Below are 22,414 nucleotides of genomic sequence, written 5' to 3' on the forward strand. Positions count from 1 at the left end.
TACATTTTCCATGGTTAGCAGAGATGAACTGGCATAATATATTCAACTATTGCTGTTAAGTATAGCTTGTTTCTGGGGAATAAAATCCCTTAAAGCCTTTTGAATATTAGTAAATTACCTTGCAAAATAGTAATGCAGTGAGCTTGGATTTTTCCCTGTTTTACAAGCGTTGGGTGCTTTATTGCCTACAAATGGCTCAGCGTTAGAAGCGCCACGTACAGGCTGCCACGAAAATAAGATGGCGACCAAAATGAGAACAGAAACTTAATCCCATTTTTCTAAGAGAAGCACCCTCTCCCTTGGAAGAGTCCTGGCAATCTAGGATGCCTGACCCTGGCCCAGTGAACCCAGGATAGGTTAAGTCCTCAGGAAAATTTGACTGACTTGCTGACTGATTGTGTACCAACATATTTTCCAGATCAGTATTTCGTTCCTTCATGTACCATGATTTTTTTTTGAGGTACACGGGCCTCTCACTGTTGTGGCCTCTCCCGTTGAGGAGCACAGGCTCTGGACGCGCAGGCTCAGCGGCCGTGGCTCACGGGCCCAGCCGCTCCGCGGCATGTGGGATCTTCCCGGACCGGGGCACGAACCCGTGTCCCCTGCATCGGCAGGCGGACTCTCAACCACTGCGCCACCAGGGAAGCCCCCATTTACCGTGATTTTTAAAAAAATTTATTAAATAATGGCTAGGCTTTGGGACATAGTAGGGAACAAAATAAATTCCCTGTCCTCATGGAGTTAGCCTTCTGGTCACGCAGACAACAGTAAACAAGGACTGATAAATGCAGCGAAGCAAAACAAGGCAGGATAAAGGGTAGAGAGTGATGGCAGTGGGCCTTGGGGGGCAGGGGCTGGAGATTAGGGAAGATGTCTCTGATGAGGTAACACTGATGCTCTGGGGACCTAAATGAGGTGGCAGACGGAGCCACGCTGGCACCTAGAGGAAAAACGTTCCAGGTAGAAGGAACAGCAAACACACTCAAACGTCTGGAGGCAAAGCATATCTGATAAACACAGAGAGCACCATGAAACTCTCTACGAGTGACCAGAAAAGACACAATAGAGAGGAGAGTGGTAGAACGCGGTCAGGAAGGTCCAGCCCCGCCCAAACCGGAAGGGTCTCGTTAATTTCGTGCCGAGCACTGATGAGAAGTGGTAGTGTATTCATCAAGAGCCTTCTTGCCCCAAAGCCCTGAGTTTTAATTTAATGCCCTTGCTAATTTAAAGGTACCTAAAAATAAAAGCGGCCACAGCACAAAACTTCAATATGTGGAGGATCTTTGGAAGTGTTGCTGTACCTCAGGCTTCTGAAGAGTTAACTAAGCTCATTAGAGCGGCCAACCTTCCTGCTGGGTTCCAGGCCCTGCTGGCGGCCGGAATCCCGTGAATTATGCCCCTTCAGCCCCTGGATCGCGAGCTTGGCAAGCACAGCCAAGAGAGGACTTATATATACCTTCAGAGCTGCTGTTTGATGGTCCAGATGAAAAACGGCCTCTTTAGACTGTGGGGTTTTTCTTTGCTTAAAAGAAGAATGATTTCTCCAGCAACTGAGAGGTGGGATGCTCTGGAATGCAGGGTGTCCTTGGATGCCAACACATGTGAACGCTGATAATGTCAGGCAGCGGCCAGGGAGAGCCCGAGACTGGCCTAGTGAACGGGCTGAATGGGGGCAGCCCCCTCTGCTTCTGCGGGGGAGTCAGGAAACCCTGATATATTGGGCTAGCCGGTTCCTTCTTCCCACCTCCCTTTATCATTCAGAAAGGAACCTCATTCTTTAGTAATCAGCTCTTCACTCTGCCATGTTTCTCTTAAAAAAGAAAATGCAGGGATCCCATAGAGGGAGAGACTTCTCGACATGTCCACCCCTCCACAAAAGGTCTCCACAGCCCAGATGAAACGGCCTGCAGTACTTCAGCTCCTGCTGAAAAGTTTTCTTTGGAAGGAGGCCGCGCTCTAGTCAGACAAACTCAGCACTGAATCCCTGCTTATCTACCTACTCGCGTGTGTCCTTGGGCAAATTACATACTTTCTGCAAGCCTCGGTCTCTTCCTCTGTAAAAATAATAATTCCCTCCTTATATGTAGGCTTTAGGGACTGGAAGTTATATACCTGTAGCCTTACCTACATCCGTATCTACATGTTACCTAGCGTCTAGTAGAAAATTAATTCTTGATGGGCATAATTTTTATTACTATTAATAAGAATTCATTTTATTACTATTATTAATAATAATCTAACATGTTTATTACTATTACTAATAACAGTTCAAATCTTATAATTTTGAGGTCCCTATGGTACATGTCCCTAGAGACTCCAAGGGTTCGATTTCAGCAGCAGTCTGAGAAAGAAAAGTCTTCCAGAATCAGGATCCTAATGGTCTCTCCATTAGCAAAGCCTGAGGTTTTAAGGGAAGACACAACGCCTAGATGAGGGAAGACAAATGTTTCATAAACCTGTTACCACCCTCTGCTCCAGGACTTCTTCCATCCATCACATTTTTCTTTACCACAGAGTCCTGTCCAGAATCTGCTCGGAATCCTTCTCAGCTCAGCACCCGCAGCATCCTCTAACGATAGATGGCAACCATCAAAGGAGATAAAACCTAATTCCTATCCTGGGTCTAAATGACGACTAGAAAATATTGGTTTTACTTCTGGGTATACCTCTGGAGAAAAACATGGTTCAAAAGAATACATGCACCCCAATATTCACTGCAGTGCTGTTTATAATAGCCAAGATATGGAAGCAACCTAAATGTCCATCAGCAGATGAACGAATAAAGAAGATGCGGTACATATATACAATGGAATATTACTCAGCCATGAAAAAGAATGAAATAATGCCATTTGCAGCAACGTGGATGGACCTGGAGGTTATCGTACTAAGTGAAGTATGTCACACAGAGAAAGACAAATATCTATGATGTCACTTACATGCAGAATCTAAAAAAAAAATGATACAAGTGAACTTATTTATAAAACAGAAACAGACTCAGAGACTTAGAGAACAAATTTATGGTCACCAGCGGGGAAGGGTTGGGGGGAAGGACAGTTAGGGAGTTTGGGATTGACATGTGCACACTACTATATTTAAAATAGATAACCAACAAGGACCTACTGTATAGCACAGGGAACACTGCTCAATATTCTGTAATGACCTAAATGGGAAAAGAATTTGAAAAAAGAATAGGTACATGTATATGTATAACTGAATCACTTTGCTGTACACCTGAAACTAACACAACATTCTTAGTCAACTATGCTTCAATATAAAATTAAAATAAAAAGAAGTAAAACACTTAAAGAAAATATTGGTTTTGTGTGAGGGAGGGGAGTAGGGTCAGTGAGGAAAGGGGTTTGTTGATGGATATAATCATATAATGGAAGGCCAATGAGTAGTTCACAGCTTTCAGCGTTGGGCAGAGTGGAAAGAGCTCCGGGCTCTCGGAGGCGGGAGGGCCAGGGTACCTGGCCCCTTACAAGATCACCATCCCATGCCCGGCAGAGAGGGACCTCTCCATTGCAAGCTGGGTTTTTCATGTATAAACTGCAGGAAAAATAAAGACACCTTGACTTTTGGCTGTTAACCAACGAACGACTGCACAAATACCATGACAAAGTTTTCGAATTCCACAAAATTCTGAAAAGGACACACACACGGCATTGCTTTGCTTTACATTTTTGTTACATCTAAAGTAACACACACACACACACACACACCCTTTCCAATGTCTCTCGTAGGTGTAGGTGTTACTCAGTGCTTTTTATCAGGAAGATGAAAGGGGTTCTTGGCAGCAGAGATTAGAGAGGTCCACGCAAGACAGTTTTACCAGTTTACTGTCATCAGATAAAAGTAAGTGTGTTTTCTGATTTTTTTTTTTTTACCATTCAAGAAATGTATTTTCCTTTTGAAAACAGATTATGTAAAACCCAAAGCTATACAGTGAACTTTTAACTTCTTCAACTATCATTCCTTTCCAGAAAACTTTCTCTTTCAGCTAACAACCACCAAACTGCTGCCTCTGACCCAGGATGTTCCGAACATGGATTTCAGTAGGTCCTCCCTTGAACTAGCTTTCACCAGCAACAGGAAATGCCTTCCCAGGACATCCCCCCTTTTGGGAATAGTCTGATGGGTTTTCCTGGTGATTTATTTATCAAGCAAGGAGGGAACGAGGGAGGTGCTTTTCTCTCAGCCCAGCCACTCCATTTTAGTAAAAAGTATCTTTGAAATTTTAAAAATGATTTTCCCAAAGATCTAAAAAAAATCTTTTGAAGCTGTAGGAAAACGATTTTCACAAAATTAGCATTTAGTCTTCTGCTGGGGAGGGTGCGTGCAAGAAGGAAAGGTAACTGAATTTGCAGTACTAAAGGGTGTGTCTGGAATCATGGATTTTATAAACTGTCTTGTCACCTTAGCCTCTGACAAAAAGCAGCAATAGTTCAAAGAAAAAGCAAAGGCTTGAGAAACTCGCTTGATAAAGGTCCATTGAACTGCCTTTTCCTGCTATAACTAGGCGACTGGATAGTTTGAACTCAGTGTTGAAAATTTAATATTTAATTTAATATTCAATATTACTTTTTTTCTCTTCTCCTGCCTTCCACCATGCTCTGTCAGATACCTTTCGCCTGTCCCTTAATGACAACTCTGCTAGATGCTATAGACTGCTGGTCGCTTTCCCCTATTAAAAAATCCAGATTGGTTTAAAACGCCAATCTTGTATCCAATCAAAATCTCATGTCTTCTGTCCCCCAGCACAGGCTGGGCTGTGGCTCTAAGGACACCCCACGGGGACGGGACACGGTCTGCCTCTGGGCCCCTCTACCCCACCCTCCTCCAAAATCTGACTCCTCAGTGGGTGCGGGGCAGTGAGAAGGGATCAGATGAAATCGCTCTGGGTAGCGTTCTTTGCTTCTTGGGCTCACACGGGCAAGCTCTTAGCATCTACTGTGTAAATGTGACTCTCGAACACCTGACTGAATCTTCTGGCTAACTTTGCAGGGTCTACACAGTTCCTGGAGATGGGAGAACAGGCCCTTGTTCAGCCTCTTCCACCCACCCACCCCCAGCTCCCACTACCAGCAGTGTTCCCCTGCCTCTGTCCCCGTCCCCACCCCCAGCCCCACACGTGCATCCTCTTAGAAACTTGGGAGCCTTGTCTGCTAGTGGAGAACTTTCAAGATGGCCCCAGCCTGCCCTCCCCCATGGTCCACGCAAGAAACTCACCCATCCTTGCCACCCACACACTGCAAGGACCACTGGCTTCATGGCCAGTTCTTTTCTCTGCTTTGCTCTGCCATCTTTCTCCTGTTCCCTCTCCCCGGGTCAACCAGACACAGAAGCTGATTGGCTGGCCCATCACCTAAGCAGAGGTGGCAAGCGAGAGGGGTGCCAGTCTTCCCCTCTTGCCAGTACCCTTCTCTTCAAAGTCAATCTTCCCTTGGCTTTTAAGAAGGGAAAAGCATCCCTCCTGTCTCCAGGGGAGAGGCTGCCCTGTCACAATGCATTCATGGCAAAGTCCCTGATACTACAGGAAACGCTTCTCTCCTCTTCTCCCCTTCCTGGAACACAGTTGTTGCTTCTAGTAGCTGGGCCTGTTCTTCCTGAAGCCTTGGGGAAGGTGTCTGCTTCCACTTGTTGGGGGTTATCTTTGGTGTGTGGGATGCTTGGAGCCTGTGTTCTCAGATTCAGTCCCTAGTTATGGATTCCAAGGGAAGAGGAAAAAGGCCCAGTTAATATTCTCTCATATCCCCATCCAGACATCTCCTGAAACTGACCTCCATCAAACCACAGTTCATTCACCCATTTAACAAATATCTCGAGTGCCTACCCTGCTCTGGGAACTGTTGAAAGCACCAGGGATATGGAAGCAGCGGGATGGATGGGTGACCTCTCTCAGCTTACAGTCTACTGGAGGTGAACACCTTAGACAGGTATGCCCGCGAGATGACTTCAGATAGCGCTAAGCACTCTGCGATAGTAAAATGCGGGTAGAATGGTTACCAGGAGAAGGGTGCCATTGAAGATTGGTGGCTGGAGAAGGCTCCTCTGAAGGGGAGATCACCGAACTGGACCTAAAGGATTCCAGAGCAGGGCAAACGCAAAGGCCCTGAAAGGAGAGTTTGTTTGGCACGTTGAAGGAATTTAAGATAAGCAAGTGGTGGTCTTCCCAGTCTCATCTTAGACTTACACATCCCAGGATCCTTCTCCCCACCCTCTGCTCGCTCCAGGCTAGTACATGAGATAAAGAACTCCACTGTTCATCTCGTCTTAGTGCACCTGTACACATGAGGCTGTTAACAGCTGTCTCTTTAGACTTCGAAATTCTACTTTTCTTCATAAATGAGCATTCCATCCATTTATTTGGGTCACGTGCCAGGAAGCATCCTTATCAGTAGTTCTGGGCAAACTGTCACCCATGTAGACATCAGCCACCAGGAACCGGAAAACCAGAGCTGTAAGACTTCCCATGCCTAATATCTTCCTAATGGGGCTTACAGATGAGTTTACTTGCACGTTAAAATGTGTACGTTACATCTTAAAGCATTATCAAATAAAAATATGCGATTGTGAGGCGTACTTACCAGAATAAAATATGGATCATGAATGAAAAAGAAATAAGGTCCAAGGAAGCTCTGAGGTGCCAATTCTCCAGTTGGTTTATTACTTTGAAGTAAGAGAACTCTCACTAGAATTGCCCATTTTGTTAAAATTGCCTTCATAACATTCATGCCCCAAATAGCCTATTTCTTAGCGGCATGGAATTTTGGAGCTGAAAGATATCTTTGACCTTATTAAGGAAAACCCTGAGATGTCGGATGAGATAACAGATATTCAGAAAGGTTAAGCAGCATTCCAAATTCACATAGCATTCATAATTGCCAGAGTTGGACTTGAATTCCAACTCCTCTACTCCAAGTCCACTAGTCTTGCCACTACACTGCAGGACCTCTAAGCTAAGACATGTTACGTGATATACATTATATCAAACACCAGGGCCAACTGTGTTCTCAGCACAGTTAGACTATGGTGGAGGCAGCCTTCAAGATGGCCCCCAATGATTCCCACCTCCTAATATTCACACCCTTCTAGAATCCCCTCCTATATTATACCAAGGTTGGTCTAGATGACCAACAGAATATGGCAGAAGTGATGGTATGCCACTTTCAAGATTGGTTATAAAAGACTGTGGCTGCCATCTTGGTCTCTCTCTCGGTTCACTTACTCTGGGGAGTACCAGCTGCCATGGTGTGAGGATGCTGAGACAGCCTATGGAAAGACCCACATGGTGAGTAAGCGAGATGCTCAACCAATAGCCAGCAACACATGAATGAGCTTGGAAGCACGTCCTCCAGCCTCATGTGACTACAGTCCCGGCCAACAGGTTGACTGCAACCTCATAGGAAATCCTGAGCCTGAACCACCGAGCTGAAGTGCTCCCAGATTCCTAACACAAAAAACACACAAAAACCTGTGAGATAATAAATATTTGCTCTTTAGGCTGACATCTTGAGGGGTCACTTTTTGTGCCACTAAAGGTAACAGATACAGGCAGAGTGCTTCAATTCTTCTAAATCCTCCTCAGTACCATGTGATGGGCTGTGTTACTCAGGGATAACTCCATCTTCTTGGCCCTTCTCACACAGGACAGAGACAGACACACTTGCTCTGTTCAAGGACCTGCCTCAGCTCAGTCTCTGCCAACTGGGATGTAGAGGGGAGAGTGGGGTCCTGCCGAACACCAACATCACCTCCTTAAGGACAACTCATGGCAGGTGGCAGCCTGTGTTCAACTTTCCTTGGAAAACCTGGAACAAAGGCCTGGCAGTAGTTTGATGTTCACAGAGAAGCGTGAATATAAAGCATGGCTTTAGGCAGACTTCCTTTAAACATGAACAGTCCTGCTGCTATTTTCACACTTTCAGAGAACTGCAAATTCCCAGAGGCTGCTCTTTCCCTGCCCTGGATTTGGTGGAAAAGATTTTTGAAGATGTCAATGAACTCAAATTTCATACCTTCTTAACCTGTTCCAGGTATGTGGATACTTTCTTAAAAATTGCAATTTAGGGCATGGATTATACTTATGCTGGTGTGCCTTGGGTCTTAAAGGCAGCACCTGGCACCTGAGTCGCCCTACCCTTGTTCCTCTGCTAGACTATGTCTCTTTCTTTCTTCAGATATCAGTTGGAGTGCACTAGATTCATAAAGTTTTTCTAAAGAGATGCTATCTAGTTAGTATCATTTCTTACCCTTCTCCTTCTTATCACTAGTCCTCACGCTTGAGTAGATCTGAGCTTGGTTCAACATCCTGTTTGTCTCTGGGGGTGTCTTTTCCAGCTCCCCACATTAATTCTCTGAATTGAAGGACATTCAAGACTTTGAACAGTGGGGGCTTAATAAATGTCACCAAATAGTGCCAGTGCCTGAGAGGCTGGCATGTAGGGAAGGAGTTGAATCATGGTAATCATGGCAATTCAACTTGGGTCTGAACTTTCTTTAGGGTGCCTTTGAATATCGTGTGCTACCTCTCAACTTTCCTGTGAGGGAAAGAGAGAGAGAGAGAGAAAAGGAAGGAGGGAAGGAAGGAAGAAAGGAAGGAAGAAAAGAAGGAAGGAAGGAAAGAAGGAAGGAAGGAAAGGAGGAAGAAAGGGAAAAGGAAAGAGGGAAGGAGGGAAGGAGGAAGGGAGGGAAGGAAGGAAGATCCATGATCTACTAGTTACATAGATGGGGACATAGGGACACAAAAGTCTTGTGTGCATCAGTAACGTCTTTCAAGAGTTAAAACCCAACCGTCACACAGTCAGAGGTGAAGGCTGGGTCAGAACTACACAAAGGTAGGACAACAGTGAGATATGAGGGAATCTTGGAAGCTTTCTTGCCCCTCTGTAGCCTTCCCTCCCACAATGCCTGAAATCCACGATTACAATACCTGTCTGCATTACAGTGATAGTCTTTTGAAATGCAGATACTCTTAGAAGTATTAACCAGCTCTCTGTTCTTAATATTTTATGCTGAACAGGTTTACTGAACAGTAAGACTTTTATGGAAAAGAAAGAGATAAGAGTCAGCCAAACTTTGACCAAGAGATAGCTTGTGAGGGCAACTGCTTTGCTGGGGAGACAGAATTGCTCACTCATTTCTTATAAAGACCTGATATCAGATGCGAGGTTGTTTACTTTTTGTAAAGTTTACAGGTAAGGAACTGAAAGTTAAGCACTCTTAGGAATTGCAAATAGAAAAGTTGAATTTTAGAATAAGAATTTATAGACTTGCGGGGACTTGGGAATTAATGGTATTAAGTTCAAGCACTTTGGGTACTACCACGTTGGTATTTCAATTTTAACCATAGTAAAGCCAGGAAGTGCAAAAGTGGAAGTTCTCACGGCAAGAGTAATTTATCCCTATTACGCACTCTTCACAGAATTCTTACAAGCCCTAGAAATTTGTGTTTCTGATATACTCAGTTTGCTGAGCTCCTTTGGCAAAAGAGGACAGCACAGTTAGCTCCTTCTGGGCAACATGGCTACATTTTCAGCCTCACGATAGGACTCATCGCATTTAGTTTGAAAGGCAGAGAGGAAAATCCATTTGTAGAACTTCTTGAGAGACATAGGGGCCAAAATAGAACGAAGAGAGATAGGGGCCAAAATAGAACAGGGAAACCATTGTTTTACTTTTCTCTATGGAAAGAGAGCATTCAAGTTTGACATAAGTTTTTTTCTAATTGGAAGTTGAAATTAAGAATACCATTCACATAGCATCAAAAATGTGAAATACTTAAAGATAAATTTCACAAAAGATGTGCAATACATGTACACTGAAAACAACAAAATATTGCTCGAAAGGTTAAAAAGACCTACGTAAATGGAGAGACATATATTGTGTTCGTGGGCTGGAAGATTTAATATTGTTAAGATGTCAGTTTTCCCCAAATTGATGTATTCTGATTGACATCCCAGAAGGTTTTTGTGTAGAAATTGACAAAATGATTCTACGTGTATATCCAACGGAGAGGACCTAGAGTCACCAAAACAACTTTGAAAAAGAAGAACAAAGTTGGAGGACTAATACTATCTGATTTCATGACTTATTGTAAAATTATAGTAATCAAGACAGTGTGGAATTAGCAGAAAGACTGACAGATCTCAGAGTAGAGAATTGAGAAACAGACCTACCTGTATATGCACAACCGATTTTTGAAAAAGATACAAAGGCAGGTCTATGGGAAAGAACAGTCTTTTCAACAAATGGTGCTGTAACAATTGGATATCTATATGCAAAAAAAGCAAACAAAAACTTCAATTGGTATCTTGCACCAGATAAAAAAGTAGTACTATGTAAATGATAGACCTAACTGTGAAACCTTAAACTATAAAACCTCTAAAAGAAAACAGAAGAGAAAAATCTTTGTGATCTTGGGTCAGGCAAAGATTCCTTAGATCTGACACCAAAACCAAAATCCATAAAAAAACAAATTGACAAAATGGACTCATCAAAATTGAAAACGTCTGCTCTTCAAAAGACACTGCTAATAGAACAAAAAGATAAGTCAGGGGCTGGGGGAAGATCTTTGCAAATCATGTATCTGACAAAGAATTTGTATCTAGAATATATAAAGAACTCTCAAAACTCAACCATAAAAAAAAAAAATAAAAAAGTGAACAAAGGATTTGAACAGATACATCTCCAAAGAAGATATAAGGATGGCAAATTAGCACACAAAAATATTCAACAGAATTATTCATTAAGGGTATACAGATTAAAACCACAATGAGATACACAGCTTTTAGAATGGTTAAAATTAAAAAGACTGATAATACCATGGGCTGGTGAGGAAATGGACGTGCTAGAACTCTCCTACACTGCTGTTGAGAATGTAAAATGGTACAAGCAATGTGGAAAGCAGTTTGATAGTTTCTTAAAAACTTAAACATATACCTGCCATGTGATCCAGCCATTCCACTCCTAGGATTTACTCAAGAGCAATGAAAGTGTTTAAAAATGCAACTGGGATTTGTTTTAATCAGGTCTGGTAAGACATGCAGATGTAGAAATGACTGTCAGGAAGGAAGATGGTTTACTCACAGTTGCCTAGAAACTGGAGGCATGGCACACCATGCAGGGGTACCACACCAGGAAGCACTTGGCTCAATCAGGAGGCAAAAGGAGCGAGGCGAAGATAAAGGCAAGAGCTTTTACTGTGGTGTTTTCGAGAAGGAATGAACGAGTCAGGGTAAGGCGGACTGGCTAGTATGAATGATTTCAACAGTCTCCAAAGTGTGGAGGTTGCTCCTAGCTGTTGTCTGATACCTGGCCTGGGGGTAGTTAGTGCAGGGGGATAGTGGCCCAGATTGTAAGAGCACCAAAAAAGAGGCACTGGGGAGTAAGTGCTCTGGATTGAATAGCTTGCACATGAAATGCACACTTGACTGGGGGGCAGCCTCTCCAAGATCACCAGATGTCGTCACATCAGAAACACATGGTTAATACAGAAATCAGACGTCCATGCAAAGACTGTACGTGAATGTCCATATCAGCTTTATATGTAATAGCCTCAAACTGAAAACAACCTAAATACGTGTTAACAGCTAGATGGATAAACAGATTGTGGTATATCCAAACAATGGACTACTACTCAGCAACAAAAGGAATAAACTATTGATAAATGCAACAGCATAGATGAATCTCAAAATAATTATGCTGGGTAAAAGACGGAGGAAAAACAGAGTATGTATGATTCCATTCATTCTAGAAAACGCCAACCAATTTATGGTGACAGAACACAGATCAGTGGTTGTCTGGTGACAAGGTAGGATAGGGAGCAACATTAAAAATGGGAATAAGAGGGGCTTCCCTGGTGGCGCGGTGGTTGAGAGTCCGCCTGCCGATGCAGGGGACACGGGTTCCTGCCCCGGTCCGGGAAGATCCCACATGCCGCGGAGCGGCTGGGCCCGTGAGCCATGGACGCTGAGCCTGCGCGTCCGGAGCCTGTGCTCCGCAACGGGAGAGGCCACAACAGTGAGAGGCCCGCATACCACAAAAAAAAAAAAAAAAAAAAAATGGGAACAAGAAAACTGTGGCGGCGATGGACATGCCATTATCTTGATGGTGGTGATGGCTTCACGGTATATACATACAACAAGTCTTATCAGATCATACAATTTAGTATTTTTTGAAGATGAAATGAATCTTTAATAAACTCCAGTAGACAAAGACTTTCTGAATTTCAAAGTGGGAGAACATATCACTAAGGAAAAGATAGATGGGTTTGACTTTATAAAGAGTTGAATATTCCATATGTCCTCAAATAGTGCAATTTAAATGTCTATAGTTCTGTAGCTCATTTATACCTCCATAAAGCTATTTAGAACAACTGCCTTTCAAGGTAATGTTTTACATCCTAGTCTCTGAGGTTATCTTATCAGAGTACAGAAAACCCTTACCCTAATTTGAGGTACCAGAGGGGCCCAAATGATGTCTAGATATGTCCACAGATCCATGATCTCTTGGGAAGCAGAGGATTCCCAAGACTGGACTAGGAATTTATACGCTTGGGTTTTAGATCCAGCTCCACCACTGATTTTCCATGTCATTTTAGGCAAAAAACTCCGTTTCTATGGACCTCAGTTTTCTTGTGTTTAATGTGGGACTTAGATATTCTCTGAGCTTGTCATCTCGGACAATCTGTGATTCTGAGCTTCTGAGCAGTGGACTCAGCATTGCGACTTAGGGTTACGTGGATCTGCCCAAGTTGCCCTGCTGAGAGAGTTCCAGATAACCCCTGATCAGATGTCCAGTGAGGTCAGCCATCCGCCAGGGGCAAAAAGGAAGACAAGGAAAGGGTGCAGGAGTGGCAGCTTAACAAAAGTGGCCTGGCAACGCACGGAGTATTATATGTGGAAAACACATTTCACGTGAAATATACCACCTAAACCAATGTTACGTGTGCAGATCAGTGGCATTACGTGCATTCACATTGTTAGGCAACCGTCACCACCATCCACTCCCAGAACTCCTTTCATCTTGCAAAACTTAAACTCTGAACCCGTTAAACAATAACTCCGAATTCTCCTCCCCCGAGTCTCCGGCAAACCACCATTCTACTTTCTGTCTCTATAAATCTGACTATCTTGGTGCCTCATATAAGTCGAATCATACAGTACCAAGTGCTCTTATGTTATCTCCTTTAATCCTTCCAAAAAGTAGAAATTATCCTTTTTTTAAAAAATGGTGAACAAACTAAGACTTTGAGTGGGGAGCTCTATATCACACAACTACCACATCAGTGAGCCAGGATTGAAACATAGGTCAGCTAGTTCCAAAGTCCTAATCCTTCCATTACTGTAATCAGATAATAACACAGTCAGTGAAAAGGCAGTGATCTAGCAAAGTGGGGACAGAAGACGGAAAACAGTATATAGGTCAGTGGAATTACTGCCAGTCCTGATTAGACTACAATAGGCCTCTAAGACCTTAGTGGCTCAGTCTCCGTATCTCTATAAATTATGTGTGTGTGTGTTTATTTATATTACTTAGGTTTATTCCTAAAACCAAGGTGAAACAAAAATGAGTTAGAGAAAATGTGTAAAGCTCCAAGCTCTTCCTGAAACAAGCATAATGTCGTGTAACCACTGTCTATGTTTTTATTACTTCCCATGTTTAGAGTGAAATGTCTCTAGAAAACACAGAATAAGATTCCAGACAGACATAACCACAAGTGGTGTCCTTACCCTCAAAAGTGTAAACGAACCCTTTCCCGTCTGCTGTTTCAGCTGTTGGTGGATCCTAGGGTGCAGGATTGCAATCCTTAATGTTACATGAAGGAACATTTGCTTCCAAGACCAGCTGTAGTCAATCAACCCCAGAGTGAACCAGACAGTCCCACAGCCAGACCTCATGGTGGAAAGGATAAAGGGCCTGCCTGTGATGGGCCTACTGACTTTGGGGTAACAGTTCATGAAGGTGACAATAGGCCCTAAGGCCCAAGAACACTGGATTTGCACCTAGCAGGCACCCTATTGAGTAAGTCAGCTTTGTTGACATTCAAGAATTTATTTTTTTTTCAAACAAAACTGTTCTTAGGTTTATTCTTAACTCCAGCATGCATGAATTTCTTTCCTTTTCTCTACGGGTCTTATGAAACTTATTTATTCATTAATAAAGAACCTTGAGAGCATGCCACAGTTTCTAGGAAGAGATTGTTTTTAATGAGAAAAAAAAAAAATCCAAACTTGGAGTCTTCCCTTCTTGCTAAAACATTTGGCATTGCTTTTAAAATAAAGCAATACAATCTTTCTTGACAAAGAGAACTTGTACTTTTTAATAGGAAGTACAAGGTAAAGTTTGTTTGTTTGTTTTAAGTGTTAGACAATAAATGAAAAAGGCATAATATGTTCTGCCTTATTTAGTCCAAAAGGAGATTTACTGGATGTTGAGGGGGATTGTGAAGTCTCACAGAAGTAACATAATCTCCCCTTTGTAAAGACCATCATTACACTGAAAGCCACTGCCTATTTTTGTATCCTTCATGCTGAAAGAGCTAGAAAATGCTATTTCACAAAATAAGAATTTTTTTGTAATTCATTAACTTCCAGTTTTGACACATACAGCAAATATTTTACATACTTATTCACCAGGAAGGGTTTTGAAAAGGCTAAGTACTTATCCAGTAAATGAGAAGGAAAGGAAATGGGAACGGGTGCTCTGTCTCTAGCTGTGGATATCTACCAGAATAATAGCGTTTTGTTTTTACAGCGCCTCGCTACCATTTGCAATCTGGGCATTTACAGCAAAGGCACACTAGTCAAACCAGAGTTTAAAATACATAAAAGCACATCAGAAGAAAATCATACACTCATTGCATGATATATTCAGTGCTGAGAGAGGGAGAGACAGAGAGAGTTTATTATCCGTAGCCAAGAACCAAAGCGTTCTTGCGACAGTGGAAGTTAAGAAGTAAGAGCGAGGAAAGAAGGAGGCAGAACAAGAGAGAAAGCCTGTTCTAACCTAAAATGTCAGGTCTGGCCTATGGTCACAAAACTTCACTACTTTGGTTAATAGCAAGGGACTTAACTTTTATCTGAAAACTTACATGATTGGGGTTAGTATGGAAAAAACACCAAATTTGGAATTGGATTCACGTCTTAGCACTGCCACTAACCCATTGTGTGACCTCAAGTGATCCACCCATCCCTTCTGGCCCTCAGTTCCTGAGCCTGTAAAATGAGGGGACTGGATTAAATCCTTCCCTTGGGTCTATATAGCATTATTTTTATTTATTTATTTTTTGGCCGCACTGTGCGGCATGTGGGATCTTAGTTCCCCAACCAGGGGTCGAACCCTCAACCCCTGCATTGGAAGCTTGGAGTCTTAACCACTGGACTGCCAGGGAAGTCCCATGGTTCTCTGGTAAAGCCACATAAAAAGCTAATAGTGCATCTAGCAAAGGACCCTCAACGGGACATTCAGCAAAATTTAGGGAGGAAATTAAGTAGAGAGGAAGACAGATGTATTCTTTCCTGGGATAAGACAGCGTTCTCTCTCCAGGGAGCTTTTACGTCCTCATGAAGCACTCACACCCAGATGACACCACTCCCTACAGCACTGGGTCCATCCCTCTCTTAAACATGTCACAGCATTGAATTGTTGGGACACCTCTCTTCCAGCTTGTAGCATGGAATCTCAAAGCATGCCTGGCACATGCTACATGCTCAATGAATGAACTCCAGGAAGATCCCTCCTCTGGCCAGATTCTAGCCCTGCCTGGGGAGAGTGACCTTGGGCAAGTCACTTTCTTAGTCTCTCAAAGCTTCCGTCTCCTGACTCTTAACATGAGGTTTTTATTCAACCAGGTAAAATAAGCCCAATGTGATCTGAGCAGCACAAACTACTGTGGAATTGCAAAGTATGTGATGTCTGTCTTTACAAAGCTCTCACAAATACAAGAACTGGGACATTTCTCTAGGACTTAGTTCTAGCAATTGCCTCAAGTGTGCCTCCCTCCTTCTGACTTATCACCTCTCTCTGTTCAGCTCCGGGCACAATGGGCTTCTGAATATCTGGCTTCATCTCCAGGATCTGGAGGTCTGATCTCAGCTTCTCCGGTCTTCCAAGCCTCATCCCCTGGCTCATCTTACTCCTGGCCCCTACGGATAACATGCTTGTCCATTTCAGGTGTGAGCTGGAATCCAGAATTCTCAAGGCTGCCGACCAGGCCAGTCTTGCCTCTGTGTCTCCCAGGAGGGATAACACTCTCCAGTTCCAACTACTGAAATCCTCATGGGAAAATGATGCCCTTTTTTAAGATGTCAGCTCTGTGAGATCATCCACTTATTGAGAATAAGTCACCGGGAAGACACGAAGAGCCTAGAGAAGGAGGGAGGGGAAGAGATTCCCCATGACAGTGACCTTGGAGGCAGACATGCGTGATGCTGATATATCCGAATCATTTTGTTGCGTAATCAATTGATTATTATCTTTACCTCATACCACCCCCAGGCCAATTTATGCTGCTTTCTGCTCATGGCAAGGGAAAGAGGTCTGATAGCTGAACTCCACCCAGACAACTGAAAGAATGCATGAAAGAGTAGAAGGAGGGAGGGAAAGGTAGACCTGAAAATCAGTGGAACCTCCAGGATTGCTTCTAAACAAGCCCTTCCGTTCCCATAGATCTTCCCCAGTCGGGCCCACACGCTCCAGTGGACCCAGAATCAGACCAGTCCCTGAAGATATGGAAGCAAGACCTGCCCATCCTCTTAAACAAATTCTCAGTGTTGGCTCTCTTCTCCCAATTAGGGACACATTGGTGAACAAGGTCTTCCTGCCTTCTAAAAATATGCTTAAGAAAAATACAGAATTTCTTGCAGTCCTACTGAAAAAGAAAATCTGTCTTTATTTTTTTCTTCTTACCTCCAGACACTTCAAGCTCGCACATGAAATCCAGTACCCGTTTATAAACAAACCACCTCTATTTTCTTACATGAAAACACACACACACACACACAACTATTCTTGAGGAGCAAATATTTGTTGCTGATATTATACCCTTTTATAAACGGTCAGTTCTATCAAATCATTCACATCGGGCATCTATAAAATCCAGGAGGCCTTAAGGACGATGTCATAGGGAAACCCAATGCCAGGCAGTAAGCAGGGGCTTTACAAAACCCAAAGGTTCTCACTTTAGGACAGAATGAGGTTATCTGTGTCAACAACAATAAGAACTCACAGCAGTTTTCATATTATTTTTTTGACACACAAAAGAGATTAAGGTCTGAGGGTCAGGAATAAACAGTTCATAGAAATGAAAATATATATTCAGATTTTAAAAGTATACATCTTTTCTTAGTACAATTAAATATCAGTAAGTAGGAAAAATACTTAGTTTAACTTTATTTTTAGCTTTAGAAACCGGTGTCTTTCTATTTAGATGTAAAAGATTAGCATCAGAAGTAGCAGTTCTTGCACATAACACTAGATAGTGTTCTAGAAAGCTCAGTTCAACTGTGTGCAAGAAAAAATTCAAATCTATTCATAGGAATGAATGCTGTAGTTAAGAATGCAAAATAGTTTTAGTCATTTAAAACAAAGAAAAAAAAATCTCCTTTAGGGATAAATATTCCATATATGGTTTTTATTCAAAGGCAACTTATTTTTAGGAAGCTGGAGAAAAAAAAACACAACTCCTTAGCTCTTTTGGACTTATATGCTCAAAAGTGACTATTTATATTTAAGACAATATTTTAACCTTATATTTTTATTATTTTATTTTATTTATTTATTTTTTGCTGTATGCGGGCCTCTCGCTGCTGTGGCCTCTCCCGTTGCGGAGCACAGGCTCCGGACGCGCAGGCTCAGCGGCCATGGCTCACGGGCCCAGCCGCTCTGCGGCACGTGGGATCCTTGCCCCGTGTACCCTGCATCGGCAGGCGGACTCTCAACCACTGCACCACCAGGGAAGCCCCCTAACCTTATATTTTTAAAAACCAGTGTTTCAATAACACATACATTAAGTTTAATAGCTTTTATTTTGTATTTTCTAAAATACGTCATTGCAAAGTGAATCTAGTCACAGAGTAGAAAGTTCATTTTGCAGATGACTAAATGACTTTGTTCAATGTACATCTCTGACATTACGATGATTTTACCCCTGTTTAGACCCAGCACATCTGCTGGACAACTTACTCTCTAAAACTCTGATATTAACTGGACCCCTCCAAGAATTCCCAAAGTGGTGCTTTCAAGGTTTAGGGAGGCTCTCTAAGAACTGACGATATAGATCACTTTGAAACGTTTTTCTTTTCCTAGAAAACAAAATGTATTTAGAGAAATAAAGATTATCTTCTCTTCACTCTCACCCTAGCCTCACTGAATTACAAAAATAAAAAAACTAAGTTTGCAAACTTTCAAAAGGAAACAGGGTGCTTATTTGATCTCTGCAATGAAAACAGTGGTAGAACAGAACAAGATGTCCTACATTTGTCAACCAGCAGAAGCTATTACCCAGACTCTTCCAGAACTGCTGAGAAAGGCTAATTAAAACTGCAGATCCTGGGACCTCACCAAATCTTTTTGTATTGGAGTCAGAATCTCCACGAATTTTTTTTTTTTTAAACAAGATGCGTAAGTGATTCTTAGGTGCACTGAAGTTTGTAAGCCAAAGCATAGGATGTTGAAGACAGAGCAACCTCAGATCCCTAAAGAAGCACCTTTCTTCCTCCATATTTGGGAGGTAGAAAGGTGGGTCGTCCTGGCCTATCTTCTCCCATCAGGGCTTAGCAGGCAAAGGATGTATTCACCTTGTTTGATATTTCAATCAGGTAATAAATATATTCTTGATAGTGATCAGATTGTGTGAAATTAGTGACCCAGGTCCTCTATAGATCAAGTTGACAGTTCCTGCAACAGCGCCTAGATTCTCTTTGAGATAATTTCTAAAAAGAGAGTATTTCTCTATAAACCTTATACAACTTAGAAACTTAATCTATAAATGATAACAGGCAACTTTGGAATTTTCTTCAAACGTCAAAGGGTATTCACACCAAATACTTTTAAAGATGTGCTGAAAAAACAGAAAAATGTGCAGGGGGAGCTCAATCATTGTATCTTTCCTGACCAAATGTTACAAATGCAAAACTTAGTGGTTGATTCTTATCACAGGTAGATGCTTGTCTCCTTTCAATTTCTTTCTTTTTTTTTTGGCGAGCTGCTTGGAATGCGGAATCCTAGTTCCCCAACCAGCGATTGAACCCGCGCCCCACGCCCCCGCAGTGGAGGCGCAGAGTCCCAACCACTGGACTGCCAGGGAAGTACCTTGAATTTCTTACAAAGGCAAAAAAAAAAAAAAAAAAAAAAGCATAAACATATGCTGGTTACTCAGTCAACGATTATTTTCTGGCTTTGCTTTTCTTGAAGTCTTGTTTATATGATTCTTTTATAAGAATTAATGGCCAGAATAGCTCTTATAAAAGAGCTACCTTTTACCTCTTATAAAAGAGCTACCTGTCCACCTGTATAGGTGTGTAAAATAATTATAATTTAAGCTCTTGAGTAATCTCAGATTATCAACACCGGATGTGTTTGTGGGCAAGGCCCGGAACTCCAGTGAAACAGACAAGGAAGAATAGGACAGAGTTAACCTTGACCCAATCGTTTAAGGTTGTTATCCCGATTTTCTAACAATTCAAGACCTGTTTATGTAGCTGCTGCTGATAGGGCAGAGATCAAATAAATAGGAACTGCAGAGGTAGGTTTTGTGAACACCAGACAGTTCACGTGGAGGGAGACTTTTGCTTGTGTTCTCTCTGTGCAACTCCAAAAGAGACCCTCTACAATGTTCAATCTCATACTAAAGCAAGTTCCAAAGTGTTCTTTGACCTGCAGCGAAAACCCAAATAAGATGATAATCATTAACTCAAATGAGTTCCCTGTTTACAAAACCATTGTGCCCACTTGGCAGTTGTAAATAACTCTTTGTCCAGGATTGGAAAACTCACAGAGAAGCAGGATATATAAATTATAAAGGATGTGAGAGGTGGGGTTAAGAGGGAAAAGCAGATGCACGAGTAACTTGGAGGACACTAACTTGGAGACAGGCTACGGTAGGACCTAAGGAAGAAGTAAGCACAAAACATCTAAATATAGCAGAACTGTAGGAAATCGTCCCAGGGGAATTCGATCTGCCATTGTACTCAAATCCTGCCATTTCAGTTTGGACCTATAAAAAGACGTCTTTTAAAAATACATCACCTCCATCCTATCTATTCAGTAAAGATACTGATTACATATCCTGTTTTGTACTGGTGGCCCTTAACGCCCGGATTTCTGAATTTCTTACTTTAAAAAGTCCGTCTCATTTACATTGCTTTCTCTTTGTGAATTTACATGAATCACAAAACTGAGTCAATAACATTTTCCCCTCTCATCCTTGTAACCAACCTTGGAAGCAAGAGGGTAGAGCAGATGCGAGGCTTCCAAACACATTTTAAAATCTGCACCCCTTCTACCCTTACCAGGGCTCACTCTACATTTATTTTTGCTTCGTATCTTTCCTTTTATTTCCTTTTGCCTTTGCTTTACAAGAGAGGCTACATAAATATTCTTTTGTTCGGTTTTCCTAACATTAATCAATGAAAGGCTTCTGAATTACCAATATGTCATAGGTGACTGATAAAGTGAGATACATACTTTGAAAATGTAGTCCCTTACTGAAGACTGAAAAGTACCATACTTCAGAGTTTGAGTGTATGCATGAATAAAAATAAAATTCTTTATTTAATACAATTTTTCTGATCCTTTAAATTTTAGATTTTTAAAAAACAAGTATAGCTGCTTTATAATTGTGTTAGTTTCAGGTGTACAGCAAAGTGATTCAGTTTTATATATATATACACACACACACACACACACACACACACATATGTATCAGACTATTTCCACTACAGGTTATTACAAGATATTGAATATAGTTCCCTGTGCTATATAGTATATCCTTGTTGTTTATCTATTGAATATTTTATATGTCATAGTTTATATGTGTTAATCCCATATTCCTAATTTATCTCTCCCCACCCTTCCCCTTTGGTATCCATAGGTTTGTTTTCTATGTCTGTGGGTCTGTTTCTGTTTTGTAAATAAGTTCATTTGTACTATTTCAGATTCCACATATAAGTGATATCATATAATATTTGTCTTTGCCTGACTTACTTCACTTAGCATGATAATTTCTAGGTCCAACTATGTTGCTACAAATGACATTATTTCATTGTTTTTGATGGCTGAGTAATATTCTATTATATATATATACATATACATATATATACATATATATATATATGTCACATCTTCTTTGTCCATTCCTCTGTTGATGGACCCTTAGGTTGCTTCCATGTCCTGGCTATTGTAAACAGTGCTGCTATGAACATTGGGGTGCATGGATCTTTTCAAATTAGAGTTTTTGTCTTTTCCAGATATATGCCCAAGAGTGGGATTGCTGGATCATATGGTAACTCTATTTTTAGTTTTAAAAATTCTATTATAGTTTCCTATTTATTTCTGGATCCTTTGTTTTTTCACTTCTCTGTCTAGATTGTGTAGGTTCAAGTCTAATGATGCAGACAGCCAACATGTGTATTACTTTTTACTCATCCTGCTCCCTGCTCACATAGGAGGCCAGGGTGTGAAGAAGGCCGCACATCTCAGTGCTGACTGGCTGAACCATTCAAACCCTGGTTCTTAGTGAGACTGAGTATGGGGCACAGAGGGAAGGTTCACTAGTAGGTTACAGCAGCAAAATAAGTAGAAGTAGAAACAGAAAGTAAGTGAGCCCCTAACACGGTGGGGCACAGGTTTACAAGCTGACAAGATAACCGGGTCGTTACAGCTGCTGTGACCAGAGGGCAGCAAGGCTCCAGCTGCATCCTGCACCGCTTTCCTGTTCCACCAGGTTTCCATGCAGCTATGGAGACACTTCCCTCCTTATTTCTTTATTTAACTTTAAATGTTCTTCAACTAAGGTAAAGTGCATATCACTGTGCCCTTTGCAACCCTAAAGAATCTACCTGAAACAACCAGAGAACTGCTCCTTACTATTTCTCCTCTGTGTCCTACTTCTTAACGGTGTAAGAAAACAGTTTCAGTATGGTGTAGATTCATGTCTTTCTCCTGCTGTGGAATTATGGTAGTTTTGGTCTTTGACGTTAGTAATAAATTCTTTTTCTCTTCCTGTATATATGCTGTTTTTTTAGTATTGAGAACAGTACTTTCAGAAGGGCACTAATCTCAATCATTAGGGCTCTGCCCTCATGACCTATGTACCTCCCAAAGGTCCCATCACCTTGGGGAATTAGGATTTCAACATGTGAATTTGGGGGGACACAGACATTCACCCCATAGCAAGGGGTTTAGTGTTTCT

Source organism: Globicephala melas, chromosome 2, assembly GCF_963455315.2.
Source record: "Globicephala melas chromosome 2, mGloMel1.2, whole genome shotgun sequence".
Lineage (NCBI taxonomy): Eukaryota > Metazoa > Chordata > Mammalia > Artiodactyla > Delphinidae > Globicephala > Globicephala melas.